The 10,459-nt window shown below is 42.2% G+C and overlaps 1 protein-coding gene across 4 annotated transcripts in view; it reads right to left on the bottom strand.

The window, feature by feature from the left end:
- Nucleotides 1-9,435: 9,435 nt before the first annotated feature.
- The window catches only part of Usp9x (ubiquitin specific peptidase 9 X-linked), a 137,497-nt gene continuing 136,473 nt past the window's right edge, over nucleotides 9,436-10,459 (bottom strand). For all 4 annotated transcript variants that reach the window (XM_029568427.1, XM_017800627.2, XM_017800630.2 and 1 more), the window contains exon 45: nucleotides 9,436-10,459. This exon is cut by the window's right edge and continues 1,665 nt beyond it. The gene's annotated coding sequence lies outside the window, so the exon portion shown is untranslated.

Below are 10,459 nucleotides of genomic sequence, written 5' to 3'. Positions count from 1 at the left end.
CACAAGCCCAACTCTAGTCTTGATCCACTGCCTTCTGCTTGTTCCTCTTTATAAGCAAGTACAAGTGTACAGGTGCCTTGCAACAGCCAGTGAAAATTAATACATATTTGTGTTCAAATATACAGGGACACAATCTGACTAAATAAAATGTGGATTTAATTTGGTTTATTTTGGCTTTTCTAAGTTCTTTAATTTTTAAAAAATGTTGTGTATGAGTGTTCTGCATGTATGTAAGCGCACTTGTGTTGTGTAAAGTCCACATAGGCTAGAAGAGGGTGTTGGATCCCCCGGAACTGGAGTTAGGAATGGTTGTCAGCTTCCATGTGAGTGCTGGGAATCGAACCCGGGTTCTCTGGAATAGTAGCTAGTGCTCTTAACTGCTGAGCTATCTCTCCAACCCCATTATTTTATTTTTTTTGTTTTTAATTTTTTTTTTTTTTGAGACAGGATCTCCCTGTAGCCCCAGTTGGCCTGGCACTCACTGTATAGACCAGTCTGGCCTCAATCTCAGAGATCTGCCTGCCTCTGCCTCCTGAGTGCTGAGACCAAAGGTGTGCACCACCACGCCTGGCTTATTTTGTTTTTTTTTAATTAAAAAAATCTAATTTGTTTTTCAGTTTATTTACTTATTTTTATTTTATGTGTATGAGTGTTACGTCTGCATGTGTATAAGTGCACCCATGTAGTGCAGTGCCTGTGGAGGACAGAAGAGGGAGTCAGATCCTCTGGAACTGGAGTTACAGCTAGTTGTTAACTGCCATGTGGGTGCTGGGATTCGATCCCGGATCTTCTGCAAGAACAGCCAGTGCTCTTAACCACTGAACCATCTCCAACCCGTTCGTTTGTTTTTGAGACAGAGTCTCAATATGTAGCCTTGGCTGGCCTGGAACTTGCTATGTAGACCAGGCTGGCCTCCATCTCACAGAGATTCCCCTGCCTCTGCCTCCTGGGTGCTGGGATTAAAGGTATGTACCACCATGGCTGGATAATTTCTTTTTTTTTCGGCCTTTTTGAGACAGGGTCTCCCTGTAGCCCCAGCTTTCCTGGGGCTCACTATGTAGACCAGGCTGGCCTTGAACTCACAGAGATCCACCTGCCTCTGCCTCCCGAGTGCTGGGATTAAAGGCGTGAGCCACCATGCCCGGCGATAATTTCTTTTTTAAAAATTAAATTACATTTTAATTTATTTGGGGGCTCAGATGTATCACAGTGTGCATATGGAAGTCAAGGGACAACTTTTGGCATTTGGATCACTCCTTCTACCATGTGGGTCTCCAGGACTGAACTCAAATAGATAGGTTTGGTGGCAGGCGGCTGAACCTGCTGCGCAATATTGCCAGCCTCATATTTTTTAAAAAAATATTACATTTATTTATTTTGTATGTATATGGATATGTGTGTGGGAAAGCACATACACAGTGTCAGAGGACAACTTGTGAGAGGTGGTTCTCTTTGCCTACCATATTGGTTTTGGGTATTAAACTGAGGTCTTTAGGGTTGGCAGCAAGTGGCTTTACCTGCTGAGCTGGCTTGCTGGCTCTATTTTGGCTCATTTCTGCTAAACTACTAGCCCTTGACAAGTACATATTGGCTTATCATTATAATCCCAACACTCAGGAGGCTGAGACAGTAGGATTGCTGCAAGTTTCAGGCCAGCGTGGTCTCCATAGTGAGTTCCAGACCAGCCTAGCCTACAGAGTGAAACCCTGTCTCAAACAAACAAGAGCTCAAACAAAACCAAACAACAAAAGTGAATACAAGTAACGGAAAAGCTAACAATATCATAGAAATAAACCACTTTGAGGCATATCAACTATCCAGCCAACCAGGCAATCCTAAAGTTGCCAATTTTTCTTAGTTGGTTGACTAATCATCATTATCTGCAGCACTGAGATGGGACCCAGGATTCTTGCATGCTAGTTAAATGCTTTGTTACTGACGCACAGCTTTCAGTTGACTTTTGAAAAATTTAGCTTCTCTCTCTCTTCTCTCTCTCTCTTGCTTTCTCTCCTCTCTCTCTCTCTCTCTCTCTCTCTCTCTCTCTCTCTCTCTCTCTCTCTCTCTCTCTCTCTCTCTCTCTCTCTCTCTCTCTGTTCACATGAAGACCAAAAGTCAACATCCGATATCTTCCTTGGTCACTCCCCACCTTTAAAAATTTTTTTATTGATGTGTGTGCTTATGTATTGGCACCTGTGCATGTGTGTGCATGTGAGTGCAGGGTCTGAGGCCAGAAGAGCGTATCAGATCCCTTGGACCTGGAGTTCTAGGCATTTGTCAGCTTCCCTGGATGGGTGCTGGAATCCGAACTCTGTTCCTCTGCAAGAGCAGCAAGCACCCCTAACTGCTGAGCCATCTCCCCAGCCCCTCCACCTTCATCTTTCAGACAGTGTCTCTCACTGGGACCTTGAACTCATCAATTGGTACTTGGAATCCTCCTGTCTCCAGCTCTCCAGTGTGGGGTTACAGGCACATTGTGTGCCTCAGTAGTGTTAGAATTTGGGATAAGAAGGCGATGTGATAAAGAAGTAGAAAAGGACTCCAATCTTCAACAGATGCAGATAGCTTTATTAGCTAAAGGGGTATGCAACCTTCCCACGGGGATGGAGGTTGGGCTTTAGGGTTGGGGAAGGTCTGGGATTTATAGGTGGACCCAGAAAGCCAAAGGGAGTTGTGCCTTCCTGGAATCCCCAGAAAGTGGGGTGTGCCTTCTTGGGTGGTGTTGAGCTCCTTCCTGGAATCTGGAAGGAGAACCAGGTATCTTCTGTGAGGTAAGGAACCAGATCTGCAAGAAAGCTGATAAGAAACCAGATGTCTTTTGCTAAGGGCCATGTGTTCTGAGACAGATGTATCTCCTTCCTGGAGTGGGGAGGCAGGGTGGGGGAATGGTCAATTCCTTCAGTTACTTGTCAGGTTGGTTTCCCTTTAAGTAAGGGCACAAGCTTGTCACCCCAGCACTGGGGGGGTGGGGTGAGTGGGGTTGGGGAGAAGATCAGGAGTTAAAGGCCACCCTGGGCCATACAAACAACACAACACAATAACAAACAGCAAGCCTGGAGTCCTCCAGTCCTTATGAACATGCTTGCAATATTATTTTTCCTGAGGGAGTACTTCAGTAAAGTTAACCTTTCCTGAGAGGCACACCATACAGTCCACTAGCAGGAGGGGAGGAGTTAATGTGAATGAACAAGATTTTTGGAAAAAAAAATTAATAACCAGGCGTGGTGGTGCACACCTGTAGTCCCAGCACTTGGAGTCAGAGGCAGGTGGATCTCTGAGTTCGAGGCCAGCCTGGTTTACATAGTGAGTTCCAGGCCAGCTGGGGCTACAGGGAGATCCTGTTTCAAAAAGACCAAAAAGCCTTTATTTTATTTTATGTGTGTGAGTGTTTTGTCTGCATGTATTTAAGTCCACCCGTGTTGGGCAATGCCCACAGAGGTCAGAAGAGTGTATCAGATCTCCTGGAACTGGAGTTATGGAAGGTCATTGGCCTCCATGTGGGTGCTGGGAACTGAACCCGGGTCCTCTGTAAGAGCAGTCAGTGTTCTTAACCCCTGAGCAATCTCTTCACCCCCTAAACAAGCTCTAAAATAAAAATTAAAAATTTTATTATATCTGCTTGGTGTGTGTCTGTGTGTGGATACATGCTTGCCACAGTGCATGAGTGGAAGGCCCAAGGGCAAATTACAGGAGCTGCTTTTCTCTTTTCACCACCGCCACGTGGGGCTCCAGAATCGAACTCACGTGTTGACGCTTGGCAGCAAGCACCTTTACCAATTGAGCATTCTTGCCTGTCCTAAACAAGCTTTTTATTTTGGCCTGGGGGATACTTTGTGAGGTGAGTGCAGATCTAAGAAGCATGTGCAGGCTGCTGCCCAGACAGGAGGATTCAAGAGCCACCCTCTGCTTGACTGGCACTACCCTTGTTCCTGGGTCTGTGACAGTCACACTTTTAAGCCACTGAGGGAGGGAACTGGAAGGATTGGTGCTGAGTCAAGGTACATCCTACTGTCTGTTTTCCTCAGTCTGAGATTTGTATTGCCCAAGCAGCTTGGCACATGCTCTTCTGATTTTAAGTACTGAACTGGCTCCAAGAAACATCTCACCTCAGCTACTGGAATGTGCTGGTACAACTTTTCTTGGTGTGTGTGCGCGTGTGTGTGTGTGTGTGTGTGTGTGTGTGTGTGTGTATGATCACGCGTGCAAGTGCACATCATGTGCGTGCATGTGTATGGAAGTCAGAGGTCAACCTCAGTTGTCATCCTCAGGATAACTGTCTGTCAGTACCTGGAGCTCACCAATTAGGCTAGACCAGCTAGTCAGCAAGTCCCAGGGAGTCTTCTGTTTCCAACTCCCCAGCACTGGGAATAGAAGCAGGAGACACCACACCCACTTTTTTATATGGGTTCTGGGGATTGAACTGAGGTCTTTGAACTTGAAAATGCTTTCCCCAACTGACTGAACTTCCCCCTTTTTTCTTTTTAGTGTATGAATGTTTTATATATGTGTACCCACGTGTGCAATGCCTGAAGAGGCCAGAAGGTGTCAGATCCCCCACAATTGGAGTTACAAACGGTTGTTAGCTGCCATGTTGTTAGCTGGAAACTGAACCTGGGTCCTCTGCAAGAGCAACCAGTGCTCTTAACCACTGAGCCAACTCTCCACCCCAACAGTAGATTTTTCAATGTACTTATTTTCAAATGAGGCTCAAAACCAAGAGCTGTGAAAAAGGAGTGACCAGTTTTCAAAGCTGTCACTAACAAATTTCACACTAAATGGAAGGAACTGCTGAAACTGATGCATACACACACACACTCATTTTCAGACAGGGTCTTGTTATGCCACTTTCACTATGTAGACCACGCTGGTCTTTAACTTGCAAGTGCTGAGATTACAAGCATGGGCCACCATGCCTGGCCTCACACACAGTATAATTTAAAATATGGACTATACCTTCCTAAGAGATTGTTTCATTTTTAATCTAATCACAAAATGTAATGCTATATATAGTTCATGTATCAGTAAATAAATTAAAAATACTGAAATAAACCCCTTTTTTCCTATTCATTAGCCAAACAGGTTGTTTTAACTTTTTATTTTTAAATATTTTCTATGTGTATTAGCAATTTGCTGGTGTATATATGTACCTCATGCATTCCTGGTGCCCACAAAGGCCAGAAGAGGGCATTGTATACCCCTGGAATGGGAGTTACAGACAGTTGTTAGTAGCCATGTGAGTGCCAGGATCCAAACCCAGGTTCTTTGAAAGAGTTGCAAGTGCTCTTAACCAGAGACATCTCTTCAGGCCATTTTTACTTATTTAATTAAAAAATTTTAAATCATAATTTACTGTTCAAAGCCAGGCTCATCTACACGGCCATGTGGGTCCTGGGGATCCAATTCCGGTTGCCAGGTTTGGAGGCAGGTGTTCTTATCTGCTGAGCCATCTTGCCTCCCTTCAACTGTTTTTTTTGTTTTTTGTTTTTGTTTTTTTTTTGTCTTTTTTTGAGACAGGGTCTCCCTGCAGCCCTTGCTGGCCTGGAACTCACTATGTAGACCAGGCAGCCCTTGAACTCACAGAGATCCACCTGCCTCTGCCTCCCGAGTGCTGGGACTACAGGCCTGCACCACCATGCTCAGCCCCTTTAACTGTTTTTAAACCAACCTTATCAGACATCAGTATTTAGTAGGCGATTCAGAAGAACATGTGTTCTGATTCTGGCTTTGTGTGTGCACATTTTTTGAGTCAGGGTATTATACTGCAGCCCTGACACTCAGCCATCCTCTTGTCTCAGCTTTTCAAGTGTTGGCATTACAGGCACAAACCAGGGCACCCAACTAGTTTTATATTTTCAGTTCATTGTGGACTGAAATGAGATGGCTCAGTGGATAAAGGTGCTTGTTGTCAAGCTTTGACAACCTGAGTTCCATCCCTGGGACCCACATGGTGGAAGGAGAGAACCAAATCCTACACATTGTCCTATGACATCCATCTGTGTGCCATGGCATGCACATGCCTCCACCACCTCAAACACAAACAAAATGCAATAAAAATCCCACTCACTTAAATGTAAAAATTGTGTTAAAATTAGCTTTGCTATGATATAAACTATTACTCTTCAGCCTCCTTCTTAGGCTATGGTAAAAGAATTACCACGGTTTCAAAAAACAAAAAGAAAACCCCAAATAATCAAAACCACCACGGAAACAAAAGGGCTTGGGTTTGGTGACAGAGCACACCTAGCATATGCAGTGTCCTAGGTTCAATTTGCAGCGCGCGTGCACACACACATACCCTCATGCATGTGCACTCCAAAGAGCTCTTGTGAAAAAAATTAATATCCCAAGCATCCATTTTCAACTTTTAAAATCTATCCAAGCAGAATATGAACCCAGTTCTTACTATCTGGTTAAGTGCCACCCTGCCCCTCACCTCATTTTGGGGAGGGGGGCTATATATAAACATAGGAGAGCTTCGCACCAGGGCAAAGCTGAGTCCAGGGCAGCTGAATACCTTAGGTGTTAGAAAGTCAGCACAGGGGCAGCGTCATACCATTGGTGGGAACTGGAGGCTATGACACAAAACCTCCCCCAGAGGGTTGCTATATGACACCTGACCTGTTTGGTAGTAAGGTCTCGGTCCATCAAGCCCTTCATAAATTTTTACACTGGTCTGCTTTGCTTTCAAGTACATAAAACTAGGATTTCTATGGTAATGGGAAGTAAGCAATGTGAGAAAAGCCCACAACAAAATCCATTTCCAAATGCTAGAAGGTATTTACCACAAAATTTACCAGATTTTGCCATGAAATGTTCCTGAAAGTTAATTTTGCTTATGGGCTCTTCCATTTGACTTGGCAAGACCCTGTATGTTCTCCAGTACCAAGGAGCAGAATCTGAGCACCTGTTGTACCTCAGCTAAAGTGACTCCCAGTCCATTCTTGCCGAGTTTTGTACATGTAGATGGAGTGCAGGGATTAAAGACATTCGCAGCCATGTCCAGCTTGGAGCATGTTTTTTTTAACGGGCTTGAGATTTGTTATGCAATGGTCAAGTTTCTGGACTGTGGCTGTAGCTTACTGGTAGCGTGCTTGCTTTTGGTTCAATCCCCAGCCTTGTGAAAAACAAACAAAAAAAACCGAAACCCAAACACCAACCAAAAACCAAAACCAGATCCCAAATAACCACAAGGCAAAATGCCATAGCCATTACAAATACTAGATGGGATTATTCTCAGGCTGTGCATTTAGGGTATCTAAGTGAACGAATTGTGTTTAAACTAAGGTGCCATACCCAAGACATCGCAAATATATGCAAATACCCCAATTCCCCTGAAGATAAACAGGGTCTCCCAGTAGCCCCATCTAGCCTGGAACTCACTATGTAGACCAGGCCGGCCTTGAATTCAGAGATCCACCAGTCTCTGCCTCCCAAGTGCTGGGATTAAAGGCATGCACCACCACGCACGGATCTTCAACTGGTTCTTAAAATTCAATCAAACTTAAAAAGTATTTTCCAAAAAGCAGCACTATATATCAGATTTAGTTCTATAGTTATTTCAGATAGCATTTTTTTTTAGCCCAGGCTGGCTGGCCTCAAATGTAGCTGAGGATGACTGGACTGATCCTCCCAAGTGGTGAGATCATAGGCATATGCCAAAAAAGTTAGCTGTGCACTTGGTAACTGGGAGGTGGAAGCAGCAGGATTGCCACAAGTTTGAAGCCACCCTATGCTACACAGACTGTCTCAAAAGCAGTAAAGTGACACGTGAGGATTGGGATTTTTTTTTTCGTCTGTTTGAGACAGGGTCTCTCAAGTGCTGGTATCAAAGGTGTGCATCACCATGCCTAGTCTGGGATTCCTTTCTTTAGCAGTAACCCTTGAAATAATCCAATTTTAAGGAAGCATAAAGGTTACTTTTCAGACACTGAAAAGATGAAATGCTAAGCTCAAATTTTCACTCAACACAGGTGACTTGTTTTCAGACTTAAAATCACAGCTTGATATTCAGCTGCTTAGATATGAACACTGGATCTACAAATAAATGTCTCATGAACATGCCCCTTAAAAAAATTCAAGAGTTGTGGATGTGGCTCAGCAGTACAGCACTTGCCTAGCATGTTTGAAACCCTGGGTTCCACCCCCAGCAACGTGTGTCGGGGGGTAGAAATCCTATTTTAATAAATAAAAGAAAAACCGAAATTTAATTTATAAAGTTTTATTTTTGTATATGTGCTAGATCTTAGGAACTGCAGACAATCTTTATGTCAGTCTGTTGGCTTGTAAAAGACTAAGAAGTATGTGGGATTTGGGCGGTGAAATTTCCTTTCGGGAATCTGAATTCCAAAATGAAAAAAATAATTTCACTCATTTGTGACTTGAAAATGTGGTTCACCTTTCCCCATCTTACACCTTTAAGTTTGGAGGACAAGTGCTACATTTCTGCAAACATGAAATAATTAGAAATACAATCGGCAGCGAGTTAATACATTCAGCACTTCTGTAGTGATTGATCACATCCAAAACCTTACTTTCAAATATGAAACACTTATGTAGAAGTGTAGGACCAATTCTAGTTGGGACCTACAAAGAAACCAGTACTGAATAGTTTTGTTGCTAACACAAAAGCTGGGACAAAGGGGTGCTGTCTTCCTTTATCAGCAGTCTGTACGTCCTCGTACCTTCAAACTAGAGACCAAAACTGAGCACTTATAAAAGGCAATTTTCTAACATTCTAAATAAGGCAGGATATAGTCACCAAATTAACCACAAAATTTGACAAAGCATGGGAAAATTAAGCTGGAGAAGTACTAAGAAAAACCTGAAAACTACCCTAAAGTTAGTTACTAAAGAATATTCACCGGAATATTCACAGACTTGCTTTCCTTTATAAAAGTAATTCAAATAAAAAAGCTCCTCATCTTCTTAAACCAGTACGAGGATTGAAGACTTCAGTTGTTATAGTTTACTAATAAAAGTTAATCATGAAAATAGAAAACATTTGAATAATCCTAAGTCTGTATAATAACAGCTAAGAGACAAAAAGTTGGAAAATCATCACTGAGGGGAAAAAAAAAATCAATGAAAAGGAAAAAAGCCCAAATATGATTCTATGTTGTTTCTGTCTCGGCGACACTGAAATATAAAAACTCGTTTGGTGGAAGGCTTTGAAACAGCAGCAATATGGTGTTGACCAAGTTGTACACTGAAATACTTCGATCCAACAGGGCAAAGCCCTGGTTCACACACTTTCACAACTAAAATGTCTTCAGTCTTTATGTTAACAGATTCTATTGTCTTCAATAGAGTAATCATGCCATTTAGAAATCTGGGAGCATTTCAAAGGAAGACTAGTGATTGCACAACCAACGTTTAAAGTAGGAAACATGGCTCAAAAGAATCATTTGAGAATCAATCATTTTTAGGCACTTTTAAGACTTGAAATTCAAAATGTGCCATTCATTTATATTCAGAGAAAGACCTCAAAATCACCACTGTTGCTCTTACAATAACATGCACCTTAAAATATCCAGTTATACATTAATGCTTAAGAGTTAAATATAGAAAATAATTTGCACAAACAAAAATAACTCTATTCAGTCTCCCTCACTGTTTGCTGCAACAGACTGACTCTCAAATGAGGGAAATGTGATTCACAAGCCCTCAATTGGAATGGAACTGAGGACTTGTAAATGAAAAGCAACAAGTGGGGGGGGGTGGTCTCCCTCCAAGAACAATTCAGTCTCTGAAAACGTCATTTCCTCTTATTTAGGAAGTCACTAAGTTTTTAAGTGTATTTCACACTTTCAATTGAGAAGCTGGAAATGTGAAAGTTGCCTGTCAAATGGTGAGATAATGTAACTAGTAATAATAGTTAACTTGTCCCAATAGTTAACCTACTTCACTAGTTGGGGAACTTTAAAATTTTCCAATTGGAACTGCAAACACTGTACAACCTTTGCTCAAACTATAATTCAGGCTGAAGGTGTCCTAAAATGTTTGAAGCCCTGGATCCTCAGCTCCCCTCCAAAATGAAATGAAAGCAAGTTCTGATGTAAAGTAAAAACAGAATCTATCTGGTATTAAAAGTTCCTAATACTACAGGAAACCTAGAAGCATGACTGTGGAATATTCTAAGAGACCCGAAGCTTTAGCTTAAATACCTTCCCCTTTTACCACAAAATAACCTAATGTTCATGCTTCTGCTCTGTTCCAACTATAGCATTTCGACAACACATTTTTTCCTATTAACTGAATTGTAAAAAATACAACCAGCTTGTGCTCATTAAATATACATGTATATAAAAAACATACAAAAAGTACACGATTGATAGCAAACTTTTACAGTGTCAGCATCTTGTTTTTTCCAAGTCTTTAGTAAAGGGCCAAAGATCTAATTTTTCTGTGCACAAAAACTTTATGTGACTGAAATTCTCATTCCAGTGTCATGCCTATGCATGCT

This window comes from Nannospalax galili, unplaced genomic scaffold (assembly GCF_000622305.1).
Source record: "Nannospalax galili isolate Female #2095 unplaced genomic scaffold, S.galili_v1.0 scaffold270, whole genome shotgun sequence".
In the NCBI taxonomy this organism is placed as follows: Eukaryota; Metazoa; Chordata; class Mammalia; order Rodentia; family Spalacidae; genus Nannospalax; species Nannospalax galili.
The sequence above is the reverse complement of the archived record's forward strand: the minus strand, read 5'-3'. Positions and strand labels throughout refer to the sequence as shown.